Source organism: Spermophilus citellus (assembly GCF_964194105.1).
Source record: "Spermophilus citellus genome assembly, chromosome: 8".
Classification (NCBI taxonomy): domain Eukaryota; kingdom Metazoa; phylum Chordata; class Mammalia; order Rodentia; family Sciuridae; genus Spermophilus; species Spermophilus citellus.
Window position 1 is genome coordinate 9,272,885 of NC_138189.1, and position 15,811 is coordinate 9,288,695.

Below are 15,811 nucleotides of genomic sequence, written 5' to 3' on the forward strand. Positions count from 1 at the left end.
CAGGTCCGCCTACCTTTCAGGTGCAGGGGGAGGGGGAGGCCAGGGTGGGTCTTTTATATGGGCACTAATCCCATCCTTGGGTTAACACCCCTTTAACTTAATCACTTTCCAAAAGCACATCTCCAAATACCATCACATTGGGGTTGGGAATTCTACAGAAATTTGGGGGCAGATGAACTTGCAGTCTGTAACATGCATCTACTGTGTGCCAAAGACAACGCTAATGTCACTTCCTTTTATTAGTGTTCATTACTCTCAGTTTGGTGAGGAGGGGACCCAGAGTCTCAGAGAAGCTTTGTCCCTGGTCACAGGCCTAGCCAAGCACTGGGGGTGGGTTGCAGCTCCAGACTCGTTGGACTTCAGCGTTTGGGCCCCCTTCACTATGCCTTGGCTCTAGAGGGGGATTTTCCAAGTGGTGGCTTCAAAGGCAAGAAGGGGGCTGTGGTCATCACTTCTAGTTGAAGGCTTGAGAGCAGCCCGATTTGGCTAAAAATATGACACCAGCCACATAATAGTCCTGTTAAAAAGGAAAGAAGACATATGTGGAATTCAACTTATAATGCATTTGATTTGTCTGAGTATATCCAAAAATATCATCTTTCCACAGCAATCAAAATGAAGAATTTCTAAGGAGATGTGTACATGTATGTACTTTTTGTGTCAAATCCTTGAAATCTTGTGTGTATCTTACACTTCAGGTGCATCTCATTTTGATTAACCATGTTGCAAGTGCTTAGAACACACGAGGCCGTGGCTGCCATCCCACATGGCTCAGGTTTAGAGGAAGCCAGAACCATCTTGACAGTGACAGCTAAGGACCCTCCAGCACTTAAAAACTGCTGGCTCTTGCATTGGTTTTTGGGCTGCCACAGCAGAAGACAGCAGGTGGGCACAGCCAAAACAACAGCAGATCTGCTCAGAGTTCTGAAGGTGGCAAAACCAGGACCCAGGAGGAGGCAGGTCTGGCTCCCCACAGTCTCCCTGCCCACCTTGCAGAGAGCTGTCCTCTCTCTCTCCCTGAGTCTCATGTCTTCCCTCTGTGGCAGCCCATCCCAGGTTTTTCTCTCTGTGTCCAAATTTCCTCCTTTTATAAAGGTAACGGTCAGATAGAATCAGGTCCTACTTCAATGGTCCTGTTTAAACTTAGCCTCTTCCTCTGTCTCTAAATACAGTCACATTCAGAGGCTCTGGGGTTAGGACTTCAATGTATAAATGTGGGGGAGGGGACACAATTCAAAAGACACCAAACTGAACTTTTTCTTTCTCCTTGTTAAATTTTTTTTCTTTTTTCTTTTCTTTATTTATTTGGTGGTACTTTCTCACTGATATATATCCCTATACTTTTTTTTTTTTTAATTTTTTAAGACAGGGCCTTGCTAAGTTGCTGAGGCCATCCTCCATCTTTTGATCTTCCTGCCTTTGCCTCCTAAGTCTCGGGATTACTGGTATGTGTCACTGCACTTGGCGAAGCTAAACATTTTACATGATCATTTTTAATTTTCACTGAAATCCCAAGACTAGTACTACTAATAACTTCATTTACAAATGTAAAGTCAGAGGCGAAAAGAAATCAGGCATCTTTTTTTAAGGTGACATTGCTGGTGACACAGAGCCATGATTGCTCTGCCCCCAGGCCCATCTGACGAGTCTTCATTCTCACCACCTAACCTACCTAATATTTGGGGAATCCAAGAGCCTGTTCCACTGCTATGGTTGAGGTTTGTCCTCAGACCCACGTGCAGGAGGTTTTAATTCTCAGTGCTACAGTGTTGGGAGGTGGGTTCTCATGGGAGGTGTTTGGTTCACGAGGACTCACTGCTATAAATGGACTAAGTCCTTTCTCATGGGACTGGGTTAGTTCTGATGTGAGCAGCTGTTACAAAAGCAACCTTTCTCACATCTGCTTGCCTGCCCATCTGCTTTTCCACGGTGTTTTGTCGCAGTACGAAAACTCTCATCAAAAGCTGGTGCTGTAAACTTGGACTTGTCAGCTTTCAGAACTAGGAAACAAGTAAACTTTTTCTCTTTGTAAATAATCTGGCCTGTGGTATTCTGTTACAGAAACAGAAAACAAACTACGACATGCACATTATTATTATCAGGTTCTTCTAATTACACATGGAAGACACCACCAACAGGGAAGGATCTACAGAGGCAGGAGAACTTTTGACCACAGGCAGGTGTTCATTGTTTCTTCTAATAGTGTGATCTTGGAATGGAGATCAGGTCTGGGAGGTGTGGAGCTGGTTCCATACATGAGGTTGAACCATGGGATCTGGCATCATGGGACAAGGTAGAGGGTGGAAAGGGTGGTGGCTTCTCAGGCTGGCTTCATCCCCGAGGACGGATGAGTTACTTTTTATGAAATGCAGCTGTCCCAAAATGCAGGAATCTAAAGGGAATCTGGATGGTATTGTGGGTTGAATTGTGAAGATATGACAGAATCCTAACCCTGGTACTTGTACATATGACTTTCTTTGGAAATAGGGTCTTTGCATATGAGATTAACTAAGAAGGGGTCATACTTAGTTAGGGTAGCCCTAAGTGCTTTGATGGAAGTCTTTATAAGTCTGAGGATACAGAGACACACCATGGGAGGGCATGCAGAGATCTGATTGATTTACATGCAAGGAACACCGAGCATTTCTAGCGACCACCAGAAGCTGGCTGAGCAGCCTGGAACAGATTATCCTGCTGAGCCTGCAGGAGGGGAGCAGAGCTTGCTGATGCCTTGATTTTGCACTTCCAGTCTCCAGGCCTTAGATTCTCAGATTTTCACCATTTTAAGCTACAAGGTTTGTGGAATTTTTTTTAAACAAAAAACCTTAGAAAACTAATACAGATGGGAAGGGAAAATGATTCATGAAAATAATTGCTTTTGCTAATACGTGTGACTCAGAGAAAGCAATGGATGTTAGCAAGTATCTGGGGACTTATAGCAAAGAAAGATTTCAGAGGAGGATGGGAATTATGGTCTTGGAATCTCCATACAAATGGACAGCCCAAGAAATAAAAGAAACGGATGGCAAAGGTGGTAGCTGTGATATTTTCTAGTAGTCAAGAGTTGGCTGGAATTCAGCGTGGCTCTGAACTGAAACAGGCAGTACAGCCGATCTCTAGACCCACAGTATCTACATCTGCAGCATCAACCAGCCATGGATTGGAAATACATTAAAGAAACTGTTTCTGTAACCGAACATGTACAGGCTTTTTTTCTTATCATTAATCTCTTAAACAATACAGCGTAACGGCTGTTTACATAGCGTTTACTTTGTATTGGTGATTGTGAGTAATCTAGAGATGACTTAAGGTATGAGAGAGGATGTGGGTGGGTTAGATGTGAATCTTCACCATTTTACATTTTACATGGTGGGTTTTCATATGGGGAGCGGTTCCTGGAGCCGGTTCTCTGTGGATATCAAGGAATAACCATACAGATAATAAGTGGGAAAATATTTTGACATTAACAAACAAACTCAGACAGACACATGGTCACCTGAGGTCTTGAGGGTGGGAAACAGGCAACAGAGCTCAGGGTGAAGATATATAAACATATATAAAGATTCATGGGAGAGACATTCTTAAAGGCATAGAAAGGATTCTTGTGAATCTCCAAGAGAACTGATGTCCTTCTTACTGAGGCCACAACTGGCTCACAGGTAGGATTCAGTAGTAAAGGAGCTGCCAACTTTCTAGATACCTGCTCCACACTTCTCTAACTGAAAGTGTTTGGTGTTTGTTGCGCTTTACTGGTCACTTTACTTCCTGGAGGTAGTGACTAAAGAATTTCCACTCGGAACCTAATAATGAGCTGCTAATTGGTTGGTGAAGTGGAAATCACAGGGGTGTTAACATGAAGCCAGATGGGATTTATCCTCTGGGGATGACCACAGCTTCATGGAGTTTATGAGTGCCAGGGAGAAGAAAAGAAATGCAGTCAGAGTTGTACCCTGGACTTTGGAAGGACAGATTTAAAAAACGGGTTGGGGGACGGTGGGATACCAGCTCAGTGACACGGGTACGTACTTGTCTAACATACACGAGGCTCTGGGTTCCATACCCTGCACCACCACCAACAAGAAAAAAAATATATTTAAAAAAAATTCACAGAGTATCCCTTTTGTAATTCCTATCGATGAATTATGCAAACTTGCATAGGCTGTCTGTTTCAGCCAACTATTTTGTTGTTGGGATTAAAAGACCAGACAAGAATAATTTTAGAGGAGGAAAAGTTTATTTGGCACTCAGGATTTCAGAGGTCTCATTCTATAGACAGCAGCTCCATTGCTCTGGGTCTGTGATGAGGCAGGACATCATGGCAGAAAGGTGTGGTACAGAAAAACAGCCCAGAACATAGTGCCAGGAAGCAGAGAGAGAGACTCCACTCACTAGGGACAAAATATACTTCAAAGTCACACCCCCAGTGTCCTACATCCTCCAGCCATACCCTATCACCCAGTTAATCCCTATCAGGGAATTAATGCACTGATTAGGTTAAGGCTCTCCTAACCCAATCATTTCACCTGTAAACCTTCTTCCTTCTTGCATTATCTCACACATCAGCTTTTAGGGGACACCTAATATCTAAACCATAGCACTCTCCTTCTTTCCTTCCTTCTATCTTTCTCCTACTTTCCACAATTGAACACCATGTATGTCTACTTTTGTGCGAATCACTGCGGGGTTAAGTTTGCATTTAAAAATTGAAATTCCCCAGGACTGGAGTTTGCGAAGGGGTAAACTTGGTGCCCAGGCAGACATCCCAGGCACGGCTGTCTGCAGGCATCAGGCTCTCCCTCTGTCTTCTGGAAGGACTCAGCACATGCCATCAGGGCAGTCTGTTAGTTGTGCTTTTCACAAGCTGCTATTCATACTTATTAAATATAAATGACAGTCTGTTTTGTTTCATCATTAGTTTCAATAGTTGCACATTCTCAGATAAACCTTATGGTATTTTGTTAGCATCATTGCAGGCAATGAAAATATTGGCATCACTTACATTTTGAAACTATTGTTTTGTTTTAGTCAGCTGTTTTGTTGCTGTGACCAACAGACCCAGCAAGAACAATGTCAAGGAGGAGAAGTTTACTTGGGGCTGATGGGTTCAGGTCGCACTAGACAGAGGACTGACTCCGCAGCTCTGAGTCCAAGCTGAGCTGAACATGAAGGTGGAAGGGCTTGGAGGACGAAAGCAGCTCAGAACATAGCAATAAGGAGCAGAGCAAGAGAGAGCTCTACTCACCAGGGACCAAATGTATCCCACAAAAGCACCTCCCCAGGACCTACCTCTGCTAGCCACACCCTACCTCTTTATAGTTACCACTCAGTTAATCCATTCAAGTGAATCAATGCACTGATTAAGTTATGGTTCTCACAACTCAATCATTTCACCTCTAAATGTCTGTGCATTGTATCACACATTCTTTTTTTGGGAGACACCTCTTATCTAAACCATAACAGTTCTTCGATATCTATAGTTTAAGACATGTAATTCTGAGAGTTAAAATGAGCAATAACAACTGGTTATGGTAAAGCAAAGATATACATTAGCCTCATCAACCCCAAATGTTGTATGGTACATGGTTTGGTGCTAACCTTAGAAACAAATGACCAGTATGGATCATGGTATTGCCCAAGACATTTAAACCTCATTTTTTTCCCTATAAAATGAGAATGATAATACCTACTTTAGTGAAGATTAAATGGCATCATGCATATACTGTTTAGACAATGCCAAAAAATAGTTCATATTTACTAATAGTTCAGGAGTGCTTATAGTTTTCTGTGCACAATATAAAGTACCTTATATATGCTGACTGTTTTTTCAGAAAAACCCATAAAGAAGATGCTACTATCATCCATGTTTAATTAATTTATTTTTTTGTACTGGGGAATGAACTCAGGGATGCTTTACCACTGATCTACACTCCTAGATCTTTTTAAATTTTTTTTTTTTTTAGTTTTAAACAGTGTCTAGCTAAGTTGCTGCAAGGTTCACCAAGTTGTGTAGGCTGGCCTCAAACTTGTGATCCTCCTCCATCACCCTCCAGAATTGCTGGGATTATAGGAGAGTACCACTGTGCCTGGCTATCATCCTCATTTTATCGATAAAGAAAGCAAGAGGCATAGAGCATTTAGGAAACTCTCAAAATTACATAGATAGTGACGTCACGAGAATTGAAACCCAGTAAGCCTGGTTGTAGATATCTTGTTGGTAGCTGCCACACTGATAATATAGTAAGTCACCTGCTTCTTACCTAAAGGGGTCATAGAATAAGATCTAGGCCAAGTGTGTGGTCTTCATTCATTTGCAAACTACCTCTCTGCTCACCTCCTGTGCACATCAGGAAGGGCTGTGTCTTGCTCACCCTGATTCCCAGCATTCAGCTCAGCCCTTGCTTAATGAGTGATATAGGGACAGCGATCCATCTCCCCCTTGACCTTTTCAATACTCATAGTCTTTCCAGATGATTTAATAAAGCCTTGTTCTGTCTGGGAGCATCACCTGGAGCGAAATCTTTCTAGATTCCACTTTGAATCCAGTGCTTCTCACTTGATCTGAGGTGAATCTTATTGAGATTCCATGAGCTTAGGCTGAACACATCAAAATGTTGTTTCCACCTGTGCTTAAAATTCACACAGCTCACTGACTATAGATTTTTAGTCTTGAAATGAACCTTACATGAGAAAAAATAGGTATCCAAAAATATGAGGTTACTTTCTGAACTTATGCAGATGGTTGGGGCTTGATTCAGCAAAAGTTCGGCACAACTTGGGTTTTATTTTGCACATCAAACATCAAATAAGTATTTTATGAAAGATTTAAGGCATTCAAAATATTCAGAAGTGTATCATTTGTGGGAGTCTCTAACCATCTATGAACCAAACTAGACAGCACTTTGGAAAAACTCAAATTATTCCACTAATGGAAACATTAGAAAAGAAGGTTCAAGTCAAGGGCTCTGTTTGAATCAAGATCCATTAAAATATTACTTTAATAGATGAGACATTTGTGGAATTATATTTTCAAAGCAATGGCTGGTCCATTTTTCAAAATGAGTAGGTTTTGGTTGTACTTGAAAAGGAAGAAATTTGTGAACTTAGGGGATAGATACAGGGCTGGAGGTTGTTGGCCGGGAATGTTGGTTTTGGTCCTCAGTTGGAGTCAAAGACAAGAATCAGTTAGGCTTTCAGTTATTAATCAAGTCTTGAGTGTTTTGGGATGATGGTAGGGGGGCATTGTTGGTTGGCTTCCTGGACCAATTGCTGGGACAGTTGTTTGACTTCCTGCGATAGCCTCAATCACAGACAGCAGGCTGGGTTCCTGGGCGGATTTTAAAGACACTGGACGGGTTTTCTGGGTCGGCTGCTCCAGATTGTGGTTCAGAGTTCTTATGGGTCCATGAAGGTCAGTTTGATTTCCCATCTGTCCATTGTGTGTGCATTCAGTCTGTCAGTCTGTCTTGTTCCTTCCAGATCAGGCCTCAGCAGGCATTCTGTAAAGAGCCAGAGAGAAAGTATTCTCAGCTTTGCAAGCTGTGCAGTCTCTGTGGCCATCACTCAACTCTGGCATTTAGCATGAAAGCAGACGCAGGCAATAGGTAGAGAATGGGTTTTGGCTGTGTTCCACTAAAACTTTGTTCTCAAAAATAAGCTGTAGGTCTGATTTGGCCCTACTGCCCTAGTTCATTGACCCTGTTCTAAAATAATTTCCACAAAATTTACAAATGTGTGAGTAACAGCTGTCTCTTGTGTTGTGACTCACGCTCTCCTGACCTGTCTCAGTGCTATGAAAGCTATGATCATTGTGGCCTAATTTCTGAGAGGTGACACATTCAAGAAGCATAATTCAAAAATCCAAAAAAATTTTAGAATTTCATTATTTTTTCCTTTTTCTCAAAAGATATTGATGTTACTCATTTTATGACTAAAAGGACAGTTCGTATCCTGCTGTTACACACCCCCATTTTCCTAACCTTGGATACCAAACTCTTCTTCAGTCCCCTCGATGCCCAGTGACTCAGCACCATCTTCCCCTCAACACATACCAGGCAAGAGCAATACCGTCAGGTATTGCAACATGGCTGCATGTCTCCAGGTATCCCATGCAGAGAGAATGGTATCCAGAGGAAGCAGAGGCCATTTCTTTTCCTGTATCCCCTTGAGAGTGAAGAGCCTTCTCCCACGTGCCTCCCAGCATACTCACCCTCAAGTCTCATGGGCTCGATAGCTTCACACCTAAGTTAACCCTGTTTAGAGCAAGGGGGCCTCCATGACTGGCTTAGGTCAGGCCAGGGTCACCTGCTGAGGCTGGGAACACATCTTGTGGGGGAGGATTAACGTGAATGAATTTGAGGTTCCACAGGAAGGATGGAGAGGGGATTGATATGAAGAAGCCAACCAGCTGTGCATTCAGCAAGAGGCAAAGGGGTAGGCAGAGCAGCTGCTGTACAGAAAAGGCAGCAGGAGAGAAGAGAGGGCTGTGAGGAACCCATCTCCAGGTTTTTAGCACTCCTTAAAGTAGCAACGGTCAAGATTCCTCGTAGCAGATGGAAGGCTTGGATTTGTGGGTAAATCGTTGGCGCTGAACTTCCTATCAGCATATTGCATGCTAGGCAGGAGCAGGTACCAGCAAACTTGCCAAGATGGTCTGTCTTCCTTATCTTCAGTCTGATTTTGATGTCTACTTTTACACTTTCCACAAATCTCACCCTCTTGTGCATGGAGGGTCTTGCACACCCCACCATGAGTTCTTTGAGCAGGAGTGCAGGAGTTCTTTGAAGAGGGAAACACAGGCATGAACCCTGTCTTGCCTGTTCTGCTTGCAGAATTGGATAAGTTACCTGGCCATGAAGGACAGTATCTACCCCACCTATGAAGAGGGATGCCGGCTGCCTTCCTAGCTCAGGTAGTTGTTGCGAGGATTCATGTCTAAAATAGATTTTCAGGAAGTACCTGGCCCTGGTTTTTCCTTTGGATGAATCAAACCTATTGATACTTATTGTTCCCTGAATCACTTCCTTCTTTTGTGAGTTTCTATCTTCACATGTAACTTCATGCTATTTCTTCTTCCTACACTGCCATCCCCGACAGCTACGATGACTCTCACTGTCATCTCCACCTGGGATCTTATCTACTGAAGCAGAGCTCATATTTATTTTATTTATGAATTTACCAATTACCACCAGCTCATAGCATATAACCTGGAACAATAAATACTTGCTGAAAAATGAATGAGCAGAAAACAAGAGAACATATGTGCAAATGTTTGTAAACTTAGGGAATGATGCGAATGCAAAATACTCCGTTCTCTCCACCTCCAAAAGCTTAGCATAGATCTCTCTGGAGAGTAGGCATGCAGCTGTGGTAGTCCATGTGTCCTGGGTGCAAAGTAGAGCAGAACTATGAGGCTGTTTTAATCAAAATGTGGAATGTTTTAGAGCATGAGAAGACTTGTCTTGTGTCTGACCATTATCTATCTTGCCTTGAGGTTGTCCAATGTCTAATGGCAAACAAATAATGTCCTGCCTCGACTTGCCTCCTTCAAACTAAGATGAACACTGTCAATTGACCATGATGCTGTTTCACAGAGCCTGGGCATGGATTCCACATTTTTTTAGAGCTGTTTTTACAGGTGGCTAGTACCAACTGATCAGAACTGGCCCTTAAATTGAAAGTTAAACTCTATTAATTCCAGAGTATTTTTGTGGGGCGGGGGCAGGTTCCCGGGGATTGAACCCAGGTTGCTTATTGCTTAGGGCCTCACTCTCACTAAATTGCTGAGGCTGGCCTTGAACTCATAGGCCTCATGCTTCAGCCTCCCCAGCCATTGGGATTGCAGGCATGAGCCACTGCACCTGGCCAGAGTATTCTTCTTTTGCTTGCTTGTTAGTTTTCTACCAGTAGAGACACTCTCCTGCTGATCACTTCTTCATTCTCCTCCTTTGGCTATTAGAAAGTTCTTATTTCCAAATACAACCTCTCCTGTGGTAAAATGTGGCTGCTTTTGCCTTTCAGCCAGAACAAGTATCTCAAAGAAATATGATTTGTTTTTGTTTCTACAACGTAAGAGAAATATCAAAGGAGAAGTGAATCAATCCACCTCAGTGAGGTCTCTGTGAAATGTAAGCCCCCATGCACCGGGCCGCACCTGGAACACCAGATTCACTTTTAAGTGCACCGCTGTTTCCACAATATACTGCTCTTATGCACCCTTCTTATCACTTAAAACACTTTACAAACGTTTCCTAATTGATTTATTACCCTGGAACTGGCTCAGAACCCAGCAAGAAGAGTTATTAAAAAGCTAGAGGAACTGATTTATGATGAAAGATTAAGAACTGAATAGGATCTGAACTCTGACCAAACAAGGGTCTACGGCAGATACCTTAGCTACCTGTAATTGCCTGGCAGTGTCTGAACTCCGGAGAAAGACAGGGGTCATTTCACTTGACCGTTAGAGGTTTCAAAGCAGAAAGATTATTTATTTATTTTTTAAGTGAAGAAAAATTCAGTGAGGCAGATTGATTCCCTAGGGAAGTGGGCAGTCTCAGAAAGCTTCACACTAAAGGTCGCACTCAAGGTCGATCAAGGTCAGAGTAGGGAGTGCTGCTCTTGTATAGTCAGGAAAACACAAGCACCTCTTCTAACCCATTTTCTTGTCCTCCTCTCTCTAACAGCCTATCTGTTTTGAATATATGATTTTGGGAGACTTTATTATCTTTGTGTCTCCGGAAATAAATGGAGAATCTGCAACACTAAACCAAAGACAAATGACTCTCTAATCCACTGTGGAGAATGCTCTCTGCCAAAAAGATTGTGTCTGTGCTTATAGGCACCAAAATGGGCACTGACATAGTTAGTCCCTCCAGGTAGCTGACTTAGAAAATCTCGAGTTTGTGGAAAATGTATAATGATAATATCAACAAAAACTGTTCATAGGTTCTTTGTGTTTCAAAAAACCCTTTGAATTTTATTGTTTTAAAGATGCATGTCTTTCAAAGATAAATATTGTTTCTTTGCTCCACATAATTAAATTATAAACACACTCACTCCCAAAGCTTACATGACTCTTTATGATGCACACCATATGAACTAGCTAATTTGGGGACAAAGAAGAGTTTTGAGGAAATTGAAAGCATCACTCCTCTCTGAAGGGTGATAATGATGGGGACAGCTTTGCTTCTCTGTGGCTGAATTCTTCTCAGGGGGGACAGGAGGCCTGGGACTTTAGTCACCCATAGGGTCTGTGTTTCAGTCCTAGTCAGATACGGCACCAGTGGAAATCAGTGCACTGCCCCAGGCGAGGCTGAACTTCAGAGTTAATGGAAAGACCAAACTTTAATATTCCAGAGCCCAGGGTTCACAGAAGGAATGAGTTTAATGCAGTAAATTTGTTCAAAAAGATGGGCAGATCCAGAAGAGAGTTTGATGACTGTCCATGAGTGAAAGGATTGCAGGAGGGGGCTTAAAGAGGGTGGGAGAGAAAGTTAAGCAAATGATTCAGGTGCAAAGACTCAGGGTCCCTATGACACAGCTCCAGGGAGTCCCATTCTCATTGCATTGAATCTGAGTGGCGTCCCTGGAGTTGGGGGACACAGAAGAACAGAAGAGGCTTGAACAGAGACTTACGGGATGCAGAGCAGGAGATCGGAAGTGCTCTTCAGAAGCGTTTGCAGAGCTTCGGAGGAGGTGACATTTAAGTGAATTCATGGTGATGTGGAATTAACTGGAAGATGGAATGAATTAAATTTCAGGCATAGGAAAAAGTGGTTTCCAATCTAAAGGGGTCAGGAGAACATGGGCTGTCCTGGGCCTGGATTGCGGAATGGAAGGAGGACACACTTGGGTAGAGAAGCAGGCATGGCTGGGAGCAGAGCTTATCTGTGGAGAGCGCGAACGACCTGTCGGAGGGTGAGAGTCATTCTGCAGGTAGGGAGAAGCGGTGGCAGAACGTCATAGCAAGGTCCTTGATCAGAAAGTGATTTGGAAAGATCACACGTTCAATAGTGTGAAGGATGGAGGTGGGTGAGACTAGTGACAGAGGACTGGTTAGGAGGTCATTGAAATAATCTGGGCAAGGAATAATGAGGGTCTCAAAAAGCCACTGAATGGGGACTGTGGAGGTAACAGGGACAGATCATGATGGCTATTTCCTTCACCTCTTGCTTATGTCTGTCTCCTTCCAGATGAAATCAGGTTGGGTATCTTTCACATTTAGGTCACTGCTGGCTAGCATGTGGAGATATCTAGAAATGATTTAATTTTCACTTGCTTAGGCACAGAGATTGACAAATAACTGGAATAATAGAATCTGGCATGTTCTTTTTAATCTGAAAAATAGTTCTGCTTTATTAATAGTGGGATGCAGTTCAAAACCCCTTGCCACACTTCTTTTTTTCTCATTGATATTTTAGTGTGTTTTCATTCATATTTACATGAAAATATGTAGTCTAGGTGAAATGCATATATTTAACAGACTTGAGAATACACTGAAAAAAATGATTTTGCATTCTACTTCTTCCCCTTCATCCTTTTCCTATAAATATTTTCCAGTCCACAAATAATTCTTAGAAAACATAATTTTGAATGATTGCATAGTTCCTTTTATATTGTTATATTACTACTGGAGTAAGTAATTGTGGGTATTTAAGTCGTTTATGCTTTTTAGCTATTATTCATAATGTTATAATGCACCTTTTTTCCAAGAATGTTCATGACAGTTTAAAAAATAATGGTCCCAAGTAGAACATAGCCCAAATAGGTATCTGCAGAAGAATAACCGAATTGTTGTACATTCTCACAATGAATACGAAGTGATATGAAGGAAAAAAGTACTGAAACACAGAACAAAAATGAATCACAGAAATATTATGTTGAGTGAATAATACTGGGCACAGAAGAGGGCATGTTGTATGATTTCATTTACACGTAGTTCTGGGCAAACAGAACAATGGTAGGACAGATCAGACAAATGGTTTGGGGATACAACTGGCTGGAATGGGCTGGATGGAACTTTCTGGAATGATGAAAATAGTCTATGCTTTGAATGAAATGAAGGTGATGTGCATATATACATTTGCACATCACACTCTACCTTTAAAATCCACGAACCTTGTAAATAAATCATGCCTTAATTTTTAACATTTCTAACACTTCTTTCTGTGGATTGATGAAATTTATGCAATTTCTAGTAGTATGGAAAGGTTGTATTAAGCATGTCCCATAGGTTGAAAACCAGGGATTTCAAGTCATAGACTCTGATGTTGCAGGAAACAAGATGCAAAAAACATGACAGCAAGTCTCAAGCAGTAGGCCTACCACAATCTCCTGTGTTTATGGCCCTCCCACAAGATACCTAACGTACGAGACTGCTGTGCAGGGCTATAAAAGAACCTGCACAGTCTATTCTGAGAAACAGTTACTTCAATAAATAAGATAAGTGGAAGAACAAGGATGTAAGAAATTTAAAAACTTTTAGAAGGTCAACTAAGCCTGGGGAGATAAAACTCAATAGTATAGGGACAGATAGAAATGGAATGGAGTTTTCTGTGTCTTAGATAGAAAATTACAAGGCGCTGCTTGAGCTTGTAGCTGCTATTAGAGGAAGACCTTGCAGGAGGGCAATTTACCAACCAGCTAGGATCCTGATCCCACCTGCGTAAAGGAAACTGATGGACAACTTCCTTTAGACTTTTTTTTTTTTTTTTTTTTTTTTGGTACCAGAGGTTGAACTCAGGGGCACTTGACCACTGGGCGACATCTCCAGCTCTATTTTGTATTTTATTTAGAGACAGGGTCTCACTGGGTTGCTTAGTGCCTTGCCATTGCCGAGGCTGACTTTGAACTTGTGATCCTTCTGTCTCAGCCTCCTGAGCTACTGGGATTTCAGACACATGCCACCGGGCCTGGCTCCTTTAGACTTATCACTGTGATGAGAAGTGTCCCTTTCAGCAAGGGGACTAAATTATGGCCAGGTCAAAAAAGGTCTGTCTTGTTCTGGATGGTAGCTGCCTGAGGGTATACAATTGTCAAAACTCATAAAAATGAACATCAAAGACCAGTATATTGTATTGATATCAGTATGTCAATAAAAATCACGTGAATAATAAAAAAGAGAAGAGCAGAATAAATATTTTTCTCCTCTTTGCTACCATCCCAATGGCAAATTAACAGCCATTAAGTAGTTGGGCAAATAGTGCTAGAATTGTCAGAGTCAGAATTAATGTTTGGAGGAGTGGTCACATTTATTTAATGCATGTGGGAGGTCCAGGTCATCAGTGAGGAGTAGATGAACTGACCAGAGCAGAGGCACTGGAGCACGCTGTTGTCTTCTCTGGCCAGGAACAAGGCAGAGAAAGTCCCTCTGTGAACTTGGATCCCAGCGTGGGGATAACAAATGGGTTTCATCTTCTCTCATCCATGAGTACCACAGGGAGTAAATGAGGACACCAAGACCTCATCGTGGTTCAAAAAGGAGACTCAGCTTTGATTGGTGATGTCTGTAAGGGTGTGATCGGGTGGGTTGCAGGCATGCATGGCAAATATTGGCTAACTACTCGTGGCCTGAGGTTTTACTTGAGGAAATTGGATGGGGGCTGGATTCTCTAGACTACTAGAATTTTTTCTGGTGTCATGAGTTTTGGCTATGGTGCTGCTGGGAATATTCAGGCATACTGGACTGGAGAGATCAGATTCCATTTCTTCTAGAAACTTTCAAAGAGGAAACTGGTTTATCCAAGATGAGGCTTGGCAGGAGTGGACCATGAAATGGTGACTAAAGTCAAATAAAATAGGGGTGGGGGATATGAGGGTGGCCTAATTGGGAGGCCCCGGATCCCCTACTGGATGAGGACATAACCCCAGGGGATTTGTGGGAGGGTCACTGTTGTCATGGTGCACAACTGGTTTGGACCATGAATAAAAAACTATGGATTGATGAATCCATGGCTCTTTTATCTACCCTCCCCACCTAGAGGACAGGCCTGGTATCAGGACCTGGAGTCCAGAGGTCAAATGTTATCCATTTATAATCCCTGCTCTGGAAGTTTCCTCTGGGTTCTTCCAAGTCTCGAACCTCCTGCTCTGGAATAATCACTGTGGTGACAGGTTGTCACAGCTTGCCTGAGAATGGCGTTGCTGGAACTGAGGGATTTACTGGAATGTGGGTGTTAGGGAAAGCTGGGAAAATCCTGGGTAAAACAGGACAATTTGTCACCCACATCCCTTCAGGTCTAACCTCAGTCATCACTGCTTAACTTTGCTTGGTTTTGAACTTCGTTTCATGGAGTCAGACTCTATGTACCCTTGCATCTGGCTTCTGTCACGTAGCAGTGAATCTGTGTGAGTTCAGCCCTACCAATGGATGCAGCCATAGTCTTTTGTTTTTTCTTTTTCTTTTTGCTGAAGAGGATTCTCTTGTATGAACATACATCACTTTGTCCATTCCCTGTTGGAAGTTTTCTGATGTGAATTATAAAGAAAAAGTGCTTCCCTATGAATCTATCAGTACTTTCATCTTTAATATATGCTGATTAGCCTACAAAACACACTTGTCTTTACAGTAAGTCTCCTCAAATTCTTAGGATTAGGAGGAGGGGTCAATCACAAGCATTTCTTAGTCCACCTCACAGGATGGAAGGCATGTAGGGCTCCTGGGCTTATTTTGCAAGAGCACTAATCCTTCATGGAGTCTGCTCCCTCATTCCCCAATCACTCCCCAGACATTCCACCTCTAAGTATCATCAAATTGGGGTTTGGATCTCCACCTAAGAATTTGTGGGAGGGCACAAAGGTTCAGACCATAGTGCAG